General features: G+C 39.9%; 1 protein-coding gene across 15 annotated transcripts in view; it reads right to left on the minus strand.

The window, feature by feature from the left end:
• The window catches only part of SGMS2 (sphingomyelin synthase 2), a 173,189-nt gene that overhangs the window by 40,179 nt on the left and 111,115 nt on the right, over nucleotides 1-21,895 (minus strand). For 7 of the 15 annotated variants that reach the window (XM_072755520.1, XM_072755521.1, XM_026017563.2 and 4 more), the window contains one exon: nucleotides 14,134-14,243. The gene's annotated coding sequence lies outside the window, so the exon portion shown is untranslated. Of the gene's footprint in view, nucleotides 1-14,133; nucleotides 14,244-19,154; nucleotides 19,219-21,895 lie in introns of those variants that run through there. The other 8 variants (XM_072755523.1, XM_026017566.2, XM_072755519.1 and 5 more) reach the window with 2 other exon arrangements.

The raw sequence follows: 21,895 nt of genomic DNA on the forward strand, positions 1-21,895 counted from the left end.
CTCTTTAAAACAAACAAAACAGCTTACTGCCATTCCCAGGGCTAAACAAGATTAACATAATTTCCATAATAACAAATACCCAGTCAGGTGACCTTTCTCCTGTTATCTACGTTTTTTTTCCCCCAGACTGCTTCTCAGAGGGTGCCATTTGACATTGCTCACAAGGACCTTTATAATCTGGCCTCTGCCTTCCTTTACAGGCTCAGCTTTTGAGATTTTTTTTTTTTTTCCTTTCCTTAAATCTTGTGCTTCTAAGTGACTTTTACTTACCTTCTGTTCCCTTCACACACCATATCCTCTCTTATCAGGCCCTTTATATAGTTTTTGTTTCGTTTTTTTTTTTTTTTTTTTTTTTTTTTAGTAACCTAAACCTCCTTTTCACCTCTACCCTCTTGCTTACCTACCTGCCTCTCCTGTGCCATGTCTCAGAGCTTTGATGGCATTTCCTCCAAGAAACCTTTCTTGCTATAATTCCTGGACTCAGAAATGAACTGTCAAATACAACACCGTGGCCCAGTGAGGTTACAAAGCCATCTCTCCTCTCCCCAAGTCCCCATTTAAAAACAAATGCCAATTTATAACTTCTGGCTTGTTTAGCAATTAACCTTTCCCCTGTGGTCCTTTGGGTCTAATATTTCCACAGTTTGGCTACTATTCTTCACATAGGCCTTTTGACTTATGTGTTCATGCACAATTATTATGCAAATTCATCATAAATGGTGTTCTATAGAAACATCAGATTTTAGTTCAAAGTTTGTCAATGATAAGAAAACCCACAGCATTTTATTTAAACATTATATGTAATAACCATAAAGCCTTTCAAATGTTAATTATTTATTTAGCAAATATCTGGGTGTAATAAAGACAGAGACAAAGGTGCTAGTAGGTAAAGAAGACCTTAACTCTAAAGAAAAGGCTCTGGAATCCTGGCTGTTACAGGAGCTGAAAACTGCTCCACTTTATTCTGAAAGTGGCACCAACTCCTAAAAACAAAAATGCACTTATCAGGGACATTGCTGTTCTTCAGCAGATAATTGCCTAAGTAAACAGACTTTCTCTGCAGAGATTTTCACCAAAGTGCAAGCAGAAAACTGTATTTAATTATCGATGGTTAAGGAGTTTTCTAGGAAATGTTGTCTGACCACTTGGTGCAGCTTTTCTTACCTATGAAAATAAGATCATACATAATGATTAGGTAAAAGTGAACATTTCTCTAGGGCCTTAACAATCAAACTTGTACTATGTTTTTGGCTTTGTATTATTTTAAGAAAGCTTTTTTGGGGGGGGAAAGTTTTACAAATATACACTTTAAACAATGTTATCAACATTACGATCAAGCAACGCTAGCTAGCTGGGATTTACCACTATTAGGCTTGATTCTCTCTGCCAATAAAATTAGTTAATTCATATTTTAGCTAACACTAGGTTGGAATATTTAAGTGTTTAAAATTTTTTGAATCGGTATCCTATTAATGATTAAAATTTATATGACCTACATTTAAGAATAAGAGCTGCAGCTAACATTCATAATAGTATTTACTATCAGCCAAACACTATTGCAAATGCTTTACTTATATTATGTAATCTTCATCACAACTTTGAGATAGATATTATTACTACCCATATTTTATAAGCAAACACAGTAAAGTGAAGTGAATTGCCCAAAGTCACCAGCTACTAAGCACTTGGTGGATACTTAGCATTTGGTACTTTGATGGTTCTAATTCCATAGGTCACTTTACCACTTTTTGAGGAAAGAAAACATCTACAAATGAGCACTTGGCTTCAGGATGAATTCTTGCAGCAAATTAAAGGAAATGTGACAGCACACTCCCACTCAATCCAAGGAGTCAACCTCAAGATCAGTGGACTCTCATAGGCAGATCTGCTGTGCTGCTTCCTCTTGACACAGAGTGAGAATGTTCCAGAGTCAACAGGGAAGACCTGAGGTTAACTTTACTGTTATGACTCCCAGACTGGATCAACTCACCTCCCCCAACTTTTTTTTTTTTTTTTTAAGATTTTATTTATTCATTCATGAGAGACACACATGGGGAGAGGCAGGGAGAGACAGAGGCAGAGAGAGAAGCAGGCTCCATGCTGGGAGCCCAATGTGGGACTCGATCCCAGGACTCCAGGACTCACCCTGAGCCGAAGGCAGATGCTCAGCCACTGAGCCACCCAGGCATCCCCCAACTTTTCCATTTATATTTTCTTTCAGATATAGGGCACAGAAATGCTCTGGAAAAGTAGAACCAGACCAGGGTTACTTTGTTGTGCTAATAAGGACATGGCTGGGAATGAGAAAGGGGCCCGCCACACATTTTATCTGTGTTGTGAACTATACTGAGAAGAAGTACATTCCAGTGCAGAATCTCAGGGAGTCTATGTAGACATGTCTCCATGCCCCCATCTCTAATAAAAGGAGCTTTGCTTTTCTTTCTGCTTTGGAGGGGTTACCCGAAATCTCATCTGAAATCTGTGTTCCATGGCTAAAAAGTTTATAAAGTAATGTGATGGTGACATGCTGAGGCCCTGGATCAGAACACACCAGAATCCTTATCTCTGCATTTGGCCACAAATAAGCCATGACTAACCCTGGGTACATAATGTATGAACCCTGGGTTTCAGTTTCATTTAATACAAACTCATTATTTTATTTCTAAGACCTTTTGCCATATTTAAAAAAATATATCCTATAAAAAGAAAGTAAAGATGCATAGTAATCTCAACAAAGACATCTTTAAAAAGGCAAAAAAGAAAAAAATCAATCCTATTTCTTTCTTTTTTTTTTTTTTAATTTTTATTTATTTACGATAGTCACACAGAGAGAGAGAGAGAGAGAGAGAGAGAGGGGCAGAGAGAGAAGCAGGCTCCATGCACCTGGAGCCCGACGTGGGACTCGATCCCGGGTCTCCAGGATCGCGCCCTGGGCCAAAGGCAGGCGCCAAACCGCTGCGCCACCCAGGGATCCCAATCCTATCTCTCACATAAAGTAGGGTAAGGTAACTTACTGCTAAAGAATGAATTAACCATCACTGCTCTAGGTATTTCTCCTTAGAGGTCAGAACACCACCATGAGACTGGTCCTATGGGTGAGAAATTCATTCTGTCAAAGACATAAAAATGTCTGGTATTTTAATTTAGTTTGGTGTAGATAATTTATGGGTAACAGGTCCATGGGGGTTTATTAAGATAATGAATGACAAAAGTTTACTCAGCAACCACAGTCCCTACATGTCCTTGATAATATCAAAAGCAAATTAAATACAGGTTGAATCTACATGGTAGTATCTTTTTTTTCCTTTTAAGATTTTATTTATTTATTCATGAGATACAGAGGGAGAGAGAGAGAGAGAGAGAGAGAGAGAGAGAGAGGCAGAGACACAGGCAGAGGGAGAAGCAGGCTCCACGCAGGGAGCCCAACATGGGACTCGATCCCCAGACTGCCTGGGCCGAAGGCCGGCGCTTAACCGCTGAGCCACCCAGGAATCCCCTACATGGTAGTATCTTAGAACCCTAAAACCACCACTTGATAAGAAGTGAAGCAATCTCTTTGGTCCTCAGTTCCTTCTGCCTACCTCTCACATTCTCAAGTAAGGGACTATGTCAAATTATTGGCCATTGGCATATTACAATAAAAAATATGGTTTATCTTATATCTTTGTTTCTTATGGTCAGAAATCACATTTGTCAAAATATGCCACATGAACAGGGAAATAAATTCATGGAAGAAATATCCAGGGGCGCCTGGGTGGCTCAGTTGGTTAAGCATCTGCCTTCAGCTCAGATCATGATCCCAGAGTCCTGGGATGGAACACCACATCAGGTTCCCTAGTGGGGAGGCTGCTTCTCCCTCTGCTGCTCCCCTGCTTGAGCTTGCTCTCTCTCTCAAGTAAATAAATAAGAAATCTTAAAAGAAAAAAAGCAGAAAATGATTCATTTTAAAAAAGAGAAAGGAAGGAAGGAAGAAACAAACAAGCACACAAACATCATTAGGTTCCATTCACTATTTAGCTGGTCTAAATGGAGTAAGAAGACTATTGGGGAGCAGGGGAGGGCTGAGGCTGAACCTTTTCCCTGCCAGGACTGAAGCCAGTTAAATAAGATCTTAACAAAGAGATGCTAATCTCAGTTTAATTAAAGAATAAATAAGACATTAAAACTGAAGAACAGGGATCCCTGGGTGGCGCAGCGGTTTGGCGCCTGCCTTTGGCCCAGGGCGCGATCCTGGAGACCCGGGATCGAATCCCACGTCAGGCTCCCGGTGCCTGGAGCCTGCTTCTCCCTCTGCCTGTGTCTCTGCCTCTCTCTCTCTCTCTGTGACTATCATAAATAAATAAAAATTTAGAAAAAAAATAAAATAAAATAAAACTGAAGAACATAATTTTATAAGGTTGAAGTGAAAGCTCACATCACATAGAACAAGTAATGGTTAATTTAGATGCAAGGTAAACAACAAAAAACTACTGGGCAAGTTCAGAGGCCAATACCAAAAGATACAAGAGAATCAAGCATTATCTTTTATTATACTAATTGACCATTATATGGATACAGATCCAAAATTAAGAAATGTTATACAAGTTAGTATAAACTATATTTAAAGTAGTGTTTAAAAAAGAACTTTTCTAAAATATTTAAAATTGAGAAGTAAAAATATCTAAGTAACTTGAAATTGTATAATTTGATTTAAAGAGCATAACTATCCATATTCTATTAGCATTAATGTTTAATAGTACACAACTTAAAATATCAAAAAAGATTAGACTTCTCTGGTAACGGATTAGCAATCCTTGATTTGATTTTTTCTGGGTAGCAGACTATTCCACTTTTAACCTCAGACATCACACATACACACACACACACACCCCAACATTCATACATTCATATACACACATAGAAACACACATGTGTGCGCATGTGCACACACCCAGATAAGTAATTTTGGAAAAGCAGAGGATCAAGTATTAAAGCTTTGTAAAATAACAAATTCCTCCCTCAAATTTTTAGAATAAATGGAGTTAAGTGAACTCCATCAAAGTTTATTTGAACTATTTAAGTATTATTTATGGCTTCTTTTTTTTTTTAATTATTTATTTATTTATTTATTTATTTATTTATTTATTTATGATAGTCACACACACACACACACACACAGAGAGGCAGAGACATAGGCAGAGGGAGAAGCAGGCTCCAGGCACCGGAGCCCGATGTGGGATTCGATCCCGGGTCTCCAGGATCGCGCCCTGGGCCAAAGGCAGGGGCTAAACCGCTGCGCCACCCAGGGATCCCTGGCTTCTTCTGTTTTTGAAAATAAGTTATATATGTTCAGTAATCTAGGAATGATTAATACAGTTTTCCATCAAGTAACAAAGATTTCTGATAAAACATTGAAAACCTAAATTAATAGAAAGACTCTAGGTTCTTTATGAATCCCCAAATCAACATTTTACACTCAAAGTTATTCAAGGTATGAGACTGCATATAAAACAAGGATCCTACCCTCAATACTAAATTCAGTGAGCACTACTGTGGTTTCAAGAAAAGTCAGAAAATTTTAGAGCTAAATGAGCTTTTCTCTTACTTTTTATAGAGATCCAAAAGTTAACCTTAAGGCACTAGGCTATTATTTTGGTAATACATCTTTATAGCTGCTGAATAAAATGGTGTCAGTTACTTAGGTTGTGTCACTAACCTGAGTTTCTAAATGATTTTATCTTATTTATTTTTCTAAATAACTTTACATGAACTAATGTTGTTAGCTTTTGAGATAACCTGGAGAGCCACTCCCCTAACCCCTTTCTTCCTGTTGATTTTATAGCAGCTCCTTCCTTGGGAAACACTCCCACCTGACAAAACCAGAGGGAGACTCTCTACAAGTTCAGGAAGAAGTTAAGGTTCCTCATCTTACAACTCTTCTCATGGCACTGCTGAATCACTACAGAACATCGAACATAGTCCAGGAACGGCTGTTCCATTAGCCCAAACGGCAGTAACACTCTGTTTTCCTTCAAGAAATAAATTCAGGGGAAGTTAGGCCTCTCAAAAGATCAAGTTGGAATTAATCCCATGGCTTCCTCCCCTTGCCTAACCTTTTTCCATTTCTTTGGTACAGCTCAGCTCAGGAGGATATGCAGGTGGTGGTAGCCTACGTGGGTTACCTCTTCTGCTGGGGTGCAAGGTGCAAGGGCAGCCCACATCTGACTTGTGTCAATGTCGCTGGCCACCAGCCAAGTGCCTGGCTTCTAGGGCACTAGAGTGGCTGTGAATGAACATGTCAGCTCGCACTCTCAAAGACACCAGATCTATCTCACCCCTCTCCCAAGAACCTCAGGTGTCTTTTCTTTTCTAAAGGAGTCAATAATGTAGCTGCATAATTAGGATTTCCATATGTGCTACAAAGCCCAAAAGTTTCACCTGACTTGAGATGCTTTACTTAGTGTGACTACATTCTTTATTATAATGTATCTTACATAAGAAGGGCAATCTAGCATAAGGTGTAAGAAATAGTAAAGCAAAAACTCGTATGTTGCTTCAGAACATTATAGATGCCTCAGAAGCCCACAAGCAACCTCTGATTATATCCCTCTCCCTCTGCATAATTCTAATGTAGTTTTTGAACATATAAATAACTTACAAAGTACATAGTAATTGTTTCTTAAGGATGCTATAATTATAATTTCTTAAGGATGCTATAATTATAATTTCTATTAACTGCAGTTCTCAAAGTGATAAAAGAATAAATGAATTCTTAGAGTTCCCCTCTTTTGGTTTTCCTTCATTCCCTCCCCATTCTGCTCCTACCACTTAGGGAGTTGTCTGGAGGGCAGGAGGCATGGTAACACTCTGCAGAGCTTATGATAACAGACATTAGTGCTCCCCAAATATTAGTATGTTAATATGCACAACCACTCTGTGGAGTAGGCACCACCGTCACCTCCATCTGAGGCATGAGGAAGTGAAATTTAGAATACTAGTGAATGGGCAGAGGCTATGAACCCAGGCAATCTAGCTCTAAAGTTCATGCTCTTAGCCACCATGCTATGCTGTGATTCTCTGAGATCTTGGCCTATTTTTACAATTACGAATGTGCTATTTTTTCCCAAAGAGAAATGGATTTCCTTCCTCATGAATCCTTCTGGGGAGAGAGTTCGTCTTTTCTTCTTCCACCCTTCCTCCCCAGTTACCATGCAGGTAACCATCTGTTTGCCCTGTGAGGTGACCTCTTTTCAAATATTAGTCCCACCTCCTAACACCCAGCTATTCGCCCTGGGTCATCTGATGCCTTCAGTGCCTGCATGGATGATTATCCCACTCCCCAGTGACTTATAAGAGGGACATTTCCTGGAAATATTGTGGATGGACATGTCACTGTGGTGAAGTGTTCAGAGCGTCTGAATCATTCCTGTTGCCTAGTAACTTGTTTGTGTTTGGCAGGAGGAAGGTGACTCAGACACAGGTACACTCAGACACAGGAGAGATATTTATTTAGCACGACCTCCTCCAAGCCCTATACTGCTGATTTCATGCTTAACCTCGACACTGTTCTTTCACATGTCACTGTTAGTAGAGGCTCCTTCAGTTCTTTCCAAGTCAGAAAATTCAAAATATAGTATGCTGTGCATAGCATCAGTAAATCCCTTATAAATCTCTGAAATACAGGCTACATTATTTTCCCTGTGGAGTTCTGTAGAAAAACTTTAATAAGACAAAAGTAATTAGAAGATTCTTACATATAAAAGTGAATTGAAATTATAGGCTGTCATGGAAGTTACCTTCCAGCCCTCTGAGAATTAGTTCATGAATTCCGTTAATATAACATATTACTAAACAGCAATGAGTCACTTATTTTCATCTCATGCTTAACAATTTTTTTCAAACAAACAGGGTTGATGCATTTGGCACAGCACATTCTAGGCCAGAAAACCTTTTTCACTTATAAACATACCTGTCTTTTTACCTAAAAGAATTGATGATCAGATATAAGTAGCTTCAGAATTGAAGGGATTTACTTTCAAATACCAACATGAATAGAGATGTCACAATGGGCTTGAGATCACCTCACTGATCTTTGTCTTCCAATTTAAGTTAGCATGCATGCCTACATCACTCCAGAAACCAAACTCTCCAACAGTCATTTTGATTCCCCTGATATTTTATGGATCCACCATTTTTCCTAGTGATATCTATTTTTTAAATATTCAAAGGAAGAAAAGTGGTTTTGAAACAGCCACACACATATACACATACCAACAGTGGGTTTTTTGTTCTTCTTTTCAGCCATGCCTGCTCTAGACACAGGAAGTAAAACCCAAGAATGTACCTAAATGGTACCCATAATCTTGGTGGGGAAGTCCTGAATCCTAAATTTATTTAATGCTTATGGACTGAAGGATACAAATGTAGTTTAGGAAGTTGTCTTTTTCTTCCCGGCATGATATAATATTCATCCTAATGGAGGGGTTCCAGTATGAATGTTTTCTGTAAGACTATTGAGTCTACTATGTGGGGGCATCTGAGTGGCTCAGTCGGGTAAGCATCTATCTTCAACTCAGGTTGTGATCTCAGGGTCCTAGACTTGAACCCTGCGTTGGCTCTCTGCTTAGCAGGGAGTCTGTTTCTCCCTCCCCCTTTGTGCTCTCTTCTCTCTCAAATAAATAAAACCTTTTTAAAAAGTCTAATACATGATATAAATTTTACTTTGTTCTTGACAGCTATAAAAGGGGTATGTAAGTGTACTTACCAAAGATTTTTATCTTAAACATATGTTAAAACTTTATTTTCTTCAACATTTTTTTGAAGGGCATATTTTAGGGAAAAAAACTTTCCATGTCTAAAAACTTCTTGAAGTCTGCCAGACAAATTCCATAGCAGACTTAAGAAAAAGTTGCTCTCGTTATCTAGAATTGGCTAATTGGTTACAATTACTATTGGCAAGCAATATGGGGGTGAATTCCTCTCCAAAGTATTAAGTCCTTAACCCTGCCTGAAGTAGGTTCTCCCAATTTGGGGTTCATAGTTGATAAGTGAACCTGCTGAGCACTATAACATATTTGGGCTTGTGGATATAACTGAGGATAGTAGGCTCTGTTCCTAGGATTCCCAAAATAGTTATTCTTGGGAATGAAACTGCCAGCAGAAAGCTCAGGATTTAAGTTCATGAATTTGTTGCTGACCATCTGCTTCATGCAAGTTTCAGTCACAAAAGAAGAACATTCAGGGTGCCTGGGTGGTTCAGCAGTTGAGAGCCTGCCTTTTGACTCAGGGAATGATCCTGGGGTCCTGGGATTGAGTTCCCACATAGGGCTCCCCACAGGAGAGCCTATGTCTCTGCCTCTCTGTGTCTCTCATAAATAAATAAATAAAATCTTAAAAGAAGAACATTTGTTGTGGTCAGGTGAACCAAGACAGACCTTGTCCCTGTCCCCCCAGAGCTTGGGATTTAGTTTACTATAACACAGGGAGATAAATGTTTGGAGAGTTAAAAATCAAGATTCTAGAAACATACTGTAAAGGTATACCCCTTAGTTCGGGAAGGTCAGGTGAAACTTTCTAGAAGAAAGGGCCTCTCAAGTCCTATCTGAAAAGTGAAGAGGAGTCAGGCAAGGTAGGAGGTGGGACGGGGTGGGGTTATTTAAGCCAGAGAAATAGTATGTGCATAGGTTTTAAGCAACAAAGGAGAATGTGGTTTGTATGTATGGGAACAGAAGGAAAGTCAGCTTGGCTGAAATGGAGAAAGGTAGGCTCTTAAAGAACCTACCTTTTTATTATATTTGGATTTTGCCCCCAAGATAATGGGATCAGGGAGTGACATGCTCAGTTTCGTATTTTGTAAGGATTCCACTGAAGACTCCGGACACTTAGAAACCAAGGAGATGAGCATTTCTTACACTCAGCAGAAAATGATCATGTCATCCCTATACACAAGGGTAAATGTACAAGGTTCTTTATGTAACCTATGTCGTGTAGCACCAATGAGATGTTACTATGTGACCCAGGAGAGCAGAGTGGTTAAAGCAGTCAGCCGGTGAACACAGAGGATTCAAATTCACTCTATCAAGTTCTACCCAATACTTAACTTTGGGCAAGTCCTGAAACCCCCTACATCTCAAAATGGATTGAACAGTAGTTACTTCATAAGGTTGCTATATAAATGAGTGAGACTCTATATATGAACCAGTAAGAACAGCAGCTGCCATAATGTTATTCAATCTTAGTCATTATCATCACAAATATGCCAGTCAACCAACTGCAAGCATTAAGAACCATTGCTTTAGACTACATTTTATATTTTTAAACCATATAAACACTTTTCTTTAGAAGCCATCTGATTTCTTTAGGGAAAGTAGCTTACACAAATCTTTGTGTTTAACATTTAATCCAGTTTTCCATTTGAATACTTAAACATTTAAAATGGGATGCTAACATAATACATTGATTTAAAAATAAGCTTTATTTCAATAGTGGGGTCTTATGTCCCATTTCGACAAACATCTGCTGTCCTAAGTGAAGTTCCTAGGACTATTTGCAGGTAAGCTTCAGAATCAGGGCATAGCTGAAATCAGACTGCCTAACTAAACTTCTATGGCCATGAGTCTAAAGGAATTTCAGTAAGTCCACTTATCTAATACTCAGATTATAGGCTCAAAAAGCATTTGAGCCTAAATAGAGACATAGAGAGGACCAAAGAACCAGTTGTGGATTCACAATTAAACATAAAGCTCTGGGATCCCTGGGTGGCGCAGCGGTTTAGCGCCTGCCTTTGGCCCAGGGCGCGCGATCCTGGAGACGTGGGATCGAATCCCACGTCGGGCTCCCGGTGCATGGAGCCTGCTTCTCCCTCTGCCTGTGTCTCTGCCTCTCTCTCTCTCTCTCTCTCTCATATGACTATCATAAATAAATAAATAAAAATTAAAAAATAAATAAATAAACATAAAGCCCTCCACTATCCAGCAGCCTTCTTGCCGCCTCTATTTGTTAGATGTAAACGCTAAATCACTGTCCAGAAATCTGAGGAATTATATATTTTACAACAGAACACAGACTACAAGTCAAAATATAATGCCAAAAGGTTAATTAACTGCATTCTAAAAATATGTCACTTACCACTAATACTTGTTGAGTTAGAATATTAAAATCTTTGCAAAGCTAATTGAATCAGGGTCCAAGGCCACTCACTCCCGGTTCAATGATTCACTAGGAGGACTCGTAGGACCCTGCCTATAGTCCTACTCATGGCTATAACTGGTTACAGCAAGAGGATACAAAATCAGCAAAGCAAAAGGCACATGGGATAAATTTGAGAGGCGATCAGGAACAAGCTTCCAAAGGTCTTCTCCCACGGAAATCACATAAGTTGTGCTTCATTTCCTAGCACTGAGTTGTGACAGCACCTGTGAAATACTGTCTACCAGGGAAGCACATTAGTGACTCAGCGTCTAAAGATTCTTTGGGGCTGGTCACACAGAAACCTGCTGTTGGGCATGTACTCAAATTCCATACTCCTGGAATGCAAGCAGGTATTCAACAGAAACTGTCTTGTTTGCACAGTTTAGGCACAGCAAGCCATGCCAACAAGTGAATGGTGGGAACTCCCCTCAAATCTAAGTTCCCAGAGGCCAGCCAGGACCCCAGGTTGCAAGCAGGCCTTTCTAAGGAGAGCAGTCTCAGGCCTGCTTTGTTAACTCATATGTATATGCTGTCCTATTTCAATTAGCAATATGAAGCCAAATTATAGAAGAAAGGTCTTACTTTTAGCAGGTCACCTAGGTACATCATGAGCCTGAGAAGCACTCTTATTATATATATATATATATATCAGTATTTAACATGCAGCATTTTTAATGTGGGCAGCAACCATGGTCTTCAATCACATAATAGAAGGTTTAAGATGGCCTATTGTACAATAAAAAACAAAAAACAAAAAACAAACCTGAATTCTAGTCCTATTTACTTTTCTGAACATTGTCTTTTATAAAATACCACTGAAAATTCTGAACAAATAGTGTTCCTAAATTGAAACTACTCTCAGAACCACTTAGCCTACCAGATTGGTGATAAAATTCAGATCCAGATAACAGCTACCCTCACAAGTTTCCAGCAGAGATGCAAATAAGAAAAACTCCCTCTGGGAGGCAATTTGACAAGATATCTTACCAAAAGTATACATACATGTTATGACCTGCCATTCTGCTCTGCAAATTTATACACATATAATTGTGTACATGCAGAATGACATATATATAAAGTTATTTATTGCGGCATTGTTTAAGAGCAAAGGACTGGCTACAACCCAAATATCCATCAATAGGTCACTATTTAAATTGTGGTACATCCATACAATGGACTACTCTGTAACTGTTGAGGGGAAAAAAAAAAAAAAAGAATGAGGAAGCTCTCTTAGCACTGATTTGTTAAACCCTCCTACATAAGTTAGGAGAAAAACATACATTGTACAGAAGTATAGTTCACTATATTCTACTTTATGAAAAGAGCAAATATGAATATAAATTGTATACAGAGAAACTCTGGAAGGATGCATCAGACACTGATAACAGGCTGGGAGAGGGTGGTGTGGAGGCAGAATTTGGGCAGTATCTGTGAACCTGAATGACATGCTTGAAAAGTGATGCTTGTTACTTTACTAAGTCTAGGTTATATCAACCTGCCACCTTTTTGCATGTGTTTCATTTTAATAGGCTTCTGTATTTCTGCAGTGGTTACACTAGAGCGTAAGATTGCTTTATCTTACTTTCCAGATCGGATTTCCACTCTTTCCTTTTCATCCTGTCTGCCTGTCATCTTGAAGGGGGTTTCCCCCGGACACCTGGCAGTGAATAAAGTTCTCTATGCCTCCCTTTCCCCATTCATCTGCTGAGGAAATTTGGGAGCTTCTTAAAAGCTCCATTTCTGAAAGCAGGGATTTTGTTTTGTTCACTGCCTTATTCACAACACTGAACAGAGCGCCTGGCACGAAGAAATTGCTCAGTAAGTATTTGTTGAATAAATGAGTTCTTTTCTTCATCCAGTTTCAATGGAACAGACACTACCAGACAAAGAGGTAGATATCATGGGGGTCAAATATTCAGAAATTGTTGTCATTCCTAGTATCGGCTCTATATAGGCATTTTAATCCTAGCAACATTCCTAGAATTATTTTGAATTTTATAGAAGACAAACAAGTCTATAGAATGTTGTGCTGAACAATGACTCTTAAATATTCATAAAAAATTATTTTTAATTAACTTGGGATTACAAGACCCTGGAGTCCATCTTAGGGCTGAAGTCTTTTTAGGCAAACACCACACTTTCATAAGGTGCCCATAAGCTGTATAGAAGAAAAAATATTTTACATTAAAAATGTAACTGCTGGGGTGCCTGGGTGGTGAGGTTGGTTAAGGCTCAGAACCTTGGTTTCGGCTCAGGTCATGATCTCAGAATCGTGAGACAGAGTTCCGTATGGAGCTCCACACTCAGCACAGAGTCTGCTTAAGTTTCTCTTTCCCTCTGTTACTCCCCCACCTTCCAAAATAAATGAATAAATCTTAAAAAAAAAAGTAACATCTCTTTTTATTTAAGAATAAAATTATCCTTCAAATTAAATTCAAACTAGTCTAGGCAATGAAATGAATTGCACAATATCAATCCTAAAAGAGAAAACTTCCTCCTCAGTGGGCACGGAATGGGTTTAACTACCACAACCTTTTAACCTTGGTTTAAATAACTAAAAACCAAGTAACTTTGCTAGTAACCATTCCAGTAATGTGGCCAAAGAGGTGCATAGTGGACAGATGTTTCTTTGAAGATTTGTAGTGCCACCAACTTTTCTTAATGCCTGGGTGAGGCAGTTCCCAGGACTGCCTTTTGGCAGTAATGTGAAGAGGTTAGGAGGTTTTGGTATCACTTCTAGTTCTTAGTCATTTAAGGCAACAATCCAATGAGTGAGGAAACATCCACTCACCTGGATCAACATGAAATCTAAGACTCGCCTAAGGAAATTCTCAGTTAAAAGATTAATTGAATGTCTTAACTGGAAAGGGAAGATAGCAGAGAAGTTGCAGGACAACTGGTAGGTAACCAGTTAGCTGATGCAAATCATGCTTATGACCTAGCACCAGGAAGCAGTGAACCTACTGTTTGCAGATGGCAGCTTGCCGAACCCCACCTTGGTTCTCGTAGCAGTTGACACCCCGTCTTGAAGCAGATCTTTTCTGTGAAGTCAGATGGGGCAGAGGATGACAGCTCTAAAAAATGAAAAAAAGCAAGAGGTTCAATAAGAAAGATGCTTTGTTGTTATGTTTTGTTGGTTTTCTGGGGATAGAGGTGAAATGAAGAGCTAATACTGTCCTCCTGGAGGAGTCACCAGGAAAACACTGACTCTACCAGGTACTGGCATTTGGAGAGAAGAAAAGCAACTCAGCCATTCATTCCACTGCCATTTACTTAATATTCACCAGACCCCGTTCAGAGGTGGAGCAGATCCCCCTCCCTCATGATGCTCACATTCTATTTTTTTAAAATATTTTATTTATTTATTCATGAGAGATACACACAGAGAGACAGAGGCAGAGACACAGGCAAAGGGAGAAGCAGGTTCCATGCAAGTAGCCTGATGTGGGACTTGATCCCGGGTCTCCAGGATCACACCCTGAGCTGCAGGCGGCACTAAACCACTGCACCACCGAGGCTGCCCCGATGCTCACATTCTAATGTGGAAACAAACAGGCAGATAAACATGAAGACTATGAGAAATGCCACCCAGAGAGGTCAATCAGAATCTGAGCAAGGCTGGTGTGGCTCATGTAGCGCAAGTGGTCAGGGATGCTGAGGGGATGCTATTTAGGACAATAATAGTAGGGGATATGGGGGGTTGGGGTGGGAAACCAGGGAAGAAGAACATCGTAGGCCAAAGGGGCAGCTGGTTCAAAAGTCCTGAGGCAGGAATGAACCAGGCAGGTTTGAAGAATGGAAAGGCAGGCACTGCTAAAAGCACTCTGATCAGGGATCCCTGGGTTTTGGCGCCTGCCTTTGGCCCAGGGCGTGATCCTGGAGACCCGGGATCGAATCCCACATCAGGCTCCCGGTGCATGGAGCCTGCTTCTCCCTCCGCCTGTGTCTCTGCCTCTCTCTCTCTGTGACTATCATAAATAAATAAAATTAAAAAAAAAAATTTAAAAGCACTCTGATCAGAGGAGCAGAGAAGCTAAGCAGAGGAGAGAGGCTGGGGTGCTGAGAGCTTTGCAGGCCAGGTAGAGGGACTGCCCACATATAGCGCAGAGGACCCCCATGCTGCTAGGAGGTGTACACTCTGTTGGTTCCTAAGACAATGCTGGAGGATTCTCTTTGAAATACATACAGCTGCTGCAATTTTTTAATAGATTTTTTCAGACTTTAACTATTTATAACTTGCTATTAATGATAGTATAATAATATATTCAGCTTATATATATTTTTTAAAAAGATTTTAATTATTTGAGAGAGAGCAAGTGAGAAAGAGAGAGCATGAGCTCGGGGAGGAAGGGGCAGAGGGAGAAGGAGAAGCATACTCCCCACTGAGCAGGGAGCCTGATGTAGGACTTGATCCCAGGACTCCGGAATCATAACCTGAGCCGAAGGCAGATGCTTAACTACCTGAGCCCTCCAGGCGCCCCAGTTTACAGATTTTTTTTTTTCAATAGCTAACATGGTACCTTTCTAGTCAAACTTAGAATGTGTCCCCTCGTCAAAAAGAAGAATGGGAAAGGGGGGGATGGTAGAATGTAAATTCATCCTAACTACTCCAAAAGCTCTATGCACACATCCTTGTGGGTCATGTTAAGAAAAGACCCATTAAAAAAAATATCACAGAAGTTCATGATTGATTTTAATTTGAAATATATGTACCCTGCATAACTTCATGTAAATGATATAACTTACAAAATAAAATTGTCCCGCCTGCTCTGGTTAGGGAATCACTGCTAAGGCAGCATAGCTGGGAGGTGGGGGTGGTTTATGAACAAGGGCTCTGAAACCGAACTTCACTCTCAGCACGTGTGTGACTCCAGCCATGATACCCAACTTCTCTGTGCCTCAGTCTCTTCATCTAGATATGAGGATAACAATAGTACTAACTCTGTGGGCTCTTGAAGGGGATTGAAGAGATTAATATGTACAAAGAGTTCAGTAACAGCACCTGGCATATTGTGCACTACTGTTAAATAACAAAAACAGAGAAAGACAAGGGGTAATAGAATGTCCTAAGGCTTACAATGTGACAAAAACTGGCACTGAGCTGGCTGCATATTTAGCTCACTTACTTTATACAAGGTAAAGCAAAAGAAGAAACAAGATTTTCTAAACTTAGCGAGAGACAGGTATCTCCATATCCCTACATGTTGGGAGAAAGAAGAGTGGGGAACTATATTTTGTTCCCCAGGGGAAAAAAGCTTTTCTTGACACTTAGCTCTAGAAATACGCTTGCAGCAAGTCTGTGCACAGGAGGCGGGCCATAAGCAACAGCTCAGACCAGGTGGTCCATCTTGCGATGTCATAGGCTGGTTTTTCAGCGCGTCCCTCAATAGATTCCAAAGCATAACTCTCTAGAGTTTCTTTGGTAGGAAGCCAAGGCAATATGATACAAATAAGCAACTATGATTGTCTGGCTCATTTCAGGGATACAACTGCACCAGAAATTTTTCCTGTATTTGCATTTCCTTCAGCCATGCTTCTGATAAGAGCTGAGGAGGAGACAGCTCCAGATTTGTAAGACAAATTCTCCAGCATCAGGAGATGGACCTGAGTAACCTGATGCATTGAAAGCGACTCTCCCTAGAAGCATCTATGTCTAATGGACTTTAGAGTCATTGTCTGGCAAAGAACAGCCATAATCATCTCAGGGGATTAAACAATTTAAAAGAATATTCCTTCTGTCATAGTCATCTCAGGCTCTACCTGGCAGTAAAACATGGAGATTTTCCAAATGACAAAAGCCAGTATGGTTAAGGCATGTTTTATCGTGATGTAAGTTGGAATGTAGAATATAGGGCAGCCCGGGTGGCCCAGCGATTTAGCGCCGCCTGAAGCCCAGGGTGTGATCCTGGGGTCCTTGCATGGAGCCTGCTTCTCCCTCTGCCTGTGTCTCTGCCTCTCTCTCTCTCTCTCCCTCGAATAAATAAACAAAATATTTTAAAAAATATAAATTGGAAAAGAGATGGATTTTTATTTTAAAGACTAGTTATTGGGTAGCCCCGGTGGCATAGCGGTTTAGCGCCGCCTGCAGCCCAGGGTGTGATCCTGGAGACCCTGGATCGGGTCCCATGTCGGGCTCCCTGCATGGCGCCTGCTTCTCCCTCTGCCTGTGTCTTTGCCTCTCTCTCTCTCTCTCTCTCTCTCTCTGTGTCTCTATGAATAAACAAATAAAATCTTAAAAAAAAAAAAAAAGACTAGTTATTAGCGAACAGACCTTAGCTAGAAAAGGACCTTTTGTTGCTTCAGATATTCCTGTCCTATACTTAGAATACAGGGTGCCACTGAACTTCCCTGGCTATTCCACAAGTCCTATGAATAAGATGACGTCCCAGAGACTTGTCAACTTTTTCATTCCATCAGGCAAAGTATGTTGTTCTTAAGGCTAATTATTTAAGAATTTATCTTCAATGTTAGTCTTTGAATTGTTAGTCAAATATTGCCATATATTTTCATTTTAATACTTGTGAAATGTTGTTAAAGCCAGACATACTACTGTTTTATACTCTTGGGGGTATAATGAATCTCTTATCACTCCCCACTAAACAGAGTAAGGAAGTATTTCAGTATTCCATTGTATCCATCTACCACAGTGTATTTAAGCAATCTAAAGGATTAGATCCTGTTAGACACCTAGTTATTTCCAGCTTTTTACTGTTACCGGCAGTGTTAGAGGCTCAGAGCTGAATCTTTGTTTACGTTCTTAGGGTGTTTATAAAATATAAGAAATGTATTTTAAGATAGTCCTGGAGAGGAGCATGAGGATTTTTTTTTTAATTTATTTATTCATGAGAGACACAGAGAGAGAGAGAGAGTAAGAGAGAGAGAGAGAGAGAGAGAGAGAGAGAGACAGGCAGAGGGAGAAGCAGGCTCCATGCAGGGAGCCTAATGTGAGACTCGATCCCAGGTCTCCAGGATCAGGCCCTGGGCTGAAGGCGGCGTAAACCGCTGAGCCATCCGGGCTGCCCCTGGTTTTTGTTTTTATAGCCAATTTAATATGTGAAAGGATGACATCTCACTTTGATTTGGGTTTCTTTGCTTACTAATAAGGTTAAACAGTTTCTCACTTTCAGTATTAAAGTACAAAGGGGTTATTTTCTTTTATTGCAGAAGATCTGAAAGCATTTCATAAAGTTAAGTAATTATATATTTCACTATTGTGATACCCAGTGTGATCTTCTTATTTCTTATGACTTTTACTCTAAGGAGTTTAGGAGTTTGGATTTAACAGTAATACCTTTGTATCACGAAGGAAAGGACTAGATTGCCAGTCATTTCTTTGTGGAAGACCTAACAGAAAAACTATCAAAAGCAGAGGTTGCAAGACATGGGTTTTTTTAATCTGTTGTTCAACTTTTCTCTCTAGCCTTAAAAAAAAAAAAAAAAAATTGACTCCTATTTCTGGGATATTTTGAATGCAGTCTGTATTAGGCAGAGGGAGGTACAGAGTGACCTTTCAAGATATTTTAAATTTAAGAGTCTATAATTAGAAAACACTATTTGAGTTCTCATAACAATTTTTCTCTTAAGGTACCCATCTAAATGGGTGGGTCATTCTTACCCCTCCTTTTCTCTTTCCCTCTCTCATTCATATCTGCCATAGGTACATCCAAGGACTCTGCTTCTGAAAATATTCAAGGCGTCAAATTTGTCGATTTTATGTTATTAAAGTGCTTTCCCTCTTCCTTGCCCTTTATAGGATTACTTCAGTGACTTCCTTATCTGACTTGCAAGGAGCTTACACAGGACTCTTCAGGAACACAGCTGACTACTATCTTACAACGAAGGAGTTAGACTATGAACAAATAACCATTGGCTGTATGCCCTGGAGATAGTAGAAAACCTGACCGAATCAGTCCCTTCCCTCATGGAGTTTACAGAAAAGAGACAAGTAAATCTTTACTAACAATCGACTACATAGCTATACTTACCAAACTGGTACGATGGAGAGAGAGGAAAATGTGGAGTTGGTGGAGGGGGCCCTAATCCATTCTGGAAGACTGAGCAAAGAAAGCCTTCTTGAAGGAAATGATGCAAATATAATGCAAAATAGTAACAGGTGATAGATTTATATGTGACTTAAACTTTCCTTATCCAGGTATAAATGTTTCTAAGATAAATATAAGTAGTTATTATAATTAAAAAGTTAAAGAGAAAAGATGAGGCTAAAATCCCAATACAAATTTCCAAATATTATTTACCATATTTACAATCCAAAAAAACACCATAAGCACAAAGTCTAATAATGATATCATTATGTACCGAGGATAAAAATAATAAACTCTATTTTTCATTTTGGTCACTGTGTGTGGGGTAAGCAAATAAAAATACTCTGTCCTAGAAACTTAAAAGTTTTCTTTTTAGCAAGATACCATTTGTGGTAATGTACCACCAAACAGCAAAGAGGTCAGCCCCTCTGGTTAAATATGGCATAATTATATAGCTCATAAAATTAAAGCAAACTGTACATATGCACTATGATGACTCTGGCTCAAATAAAATCTTGTCTTTTAAAATAAAAATGAAGCTAGAAGTAAAAATGAGACATGGATAAATATGAACTAAGATGGAAACAAATTTGGGAGGAGGCTGTTATTAGTAAGAGGCTGCCAGAGAGAGTTCACCTCTGGTCAAGTAGAGACTGTATCTGTTGGAGGCAGTGTAGCTCCTCAGGACACACATTAAGTGTTACAACCAAAACCACTGGGATCCTACAGTACCCTGTACATACCCGGTAAGTTAACAGAAGACGCAGACAAGCTACACCTAAGGCATTTATCCAGAGCTAAACCATGCAAACCTTCCATCTCTCCCTCAGCCATCTCCTTCAGATTCCCAGCCATGCCAGTCTCTTGGATCTGGGACCATTTCTTCCAGTTTGTCTCTTTCTCTCCTACTCTTTTGTTGTCCTTGCTCTTAAGATTTCTAAGAGGTGGCTGACTCTGGCTTCCTTACTAGTTATCAGCAGTTTGCTTCTCTGATAAGAAACCTGGTTTTAAAAATGAATAATTTACACTTCCTCTTTTAACTCTTTTATAGTTTACCTGGTTTACCTTGTGCCCACCCATCTCTTGGTCTCATCCAACAGGCTTCCAACACTCCTTCCAAACAATGCCAGGGCAAAATTACATACTGGTATAGTGACATAATCCTTATTTCACCGAGCCAACATCTTTTAAGATTGATCTCTCTTTCTCTCTCCCTCCCTCCCTTTTTTTTTAAAGAGAGAGAGACAGAGAGAATCTCACACAGACTCTGTGTTTAGGGGTCCCTGGACCCTGAGATCACAACCTGAGCTGAAGCCAACAGCCAGACACTTAACCAACTGAGCTACCCAGGTGCCCCAAGGTCTCCTTGTAAGTATTAGATTAAGGATGATGTGTAGGGAACAAAATGAGAGTCGAGGAAGTAAACTCTCAGGAATTATTTAGTGTCCAAATAGAAGAACAATGAAAGAACCAGGAATAACTAGAAAAGAGGAAGAAAAAAGAAGGAAGTGAAATGAGGGGCTCACTGATAGAACTTTTTGTAACTGAGTCTTGAGCAAGATAAAGGAAGATGAAGCAAAGCACCCAGAGATCTGGGATGATGAACACATGTTGGGGGTAGGGGCCACAGCTGAGCATTTAGATGTAAACCAGAAGTCCTGATGATGGAACCTGAGGCTCTAATGAGCTGCCACAAAATGGGATGGTGATGCTGAGCAAATAAGTAAGTCAGCCACATGCTTTTTCCTTGAGCTTCTAAGTTACGTGTGGTCAGAGGTTATGCCTCAAGCACAAAAAGTTAAAGTTTAAGGAGTAAACACTATGAATGTCAGTATTAAAGACCATGCTTCTTCTCTCTTGCTTTCAGGGCACTCTCTATAGGCTTGGACACCTTGGTTGCCACCTTGACCTTCGAATATGCCACCTTCAGGAGAAGGATGAGGTTCAGCACATAGAAAGAACTCCCAATTCACTCCACCCCCATCTCCCTGAAGTGTCTAGAGCTTGCTACAGGGAAAAGTCAAGAATAATTCTTAACTTACACTTGCAGAAATGTTTACAGATAGTATATAATCCCAGTTCTCCATCACATCTCTAAACAAACAAAATGTGTAAAAGAAATGCATGCATGTGTCCTCTTGCCAGTCAGGGTATACACATTCACTTTTCACGGTACCCTGGTTAAACTGTAATAGTGTATTAGTGGGTGTGCTATTCTTTGTCAGCAGCAAAAAATATGAAAATAAGAAGCAAAGGGGCTTCCTGGGAGAAACATCATGGGCAAAGAATAATTCATTAAATTAGGAGACCTGGCTTTGGGATGCCTGGGTGGCTCAGTGGTTGAGCATCTGCCTTTGGCTCAGGTCGTGATCCCAGGGTCCTGGGATCGAGTCCCACATCACGCTCCCTGTGGGGAACCGGCTTCTCCCTCTGCCTATGTCTCTGCCTCTGTGTGTCTCTCATAAATAAATAAATAAAATCTAAAAAAAAAAAAAAAAGGAGACCTGGCTTTAATATGGATTCTCATATTGCTAATTGTGATCTTTAAAAAGTCACTTTAACAGGTCCAGCAGGCAGAAAATCAGTAGGGATATAGTCTAACCCAACAATAAAAATCAGTTAACGTAGGGGGGGGGGGGTTTGCCTGGGTGGCTCAGTCGGTTAAGCGTCCAACTCTTGATTTC

This window comes from Vulpes vulpes, chromosome 4 (genome assembly GCF_048418805.1).
Source record: "Vulpes vulpes isolate BD-2025 chromosome 4, VulVul3, whole genome shotgun sequence".
Lineage (NCBI taxonomy): Eukaryota > Metazoa > Chordata > Mammalia > Carnivora > Canidae > Vulpes > Vulpes vulpes.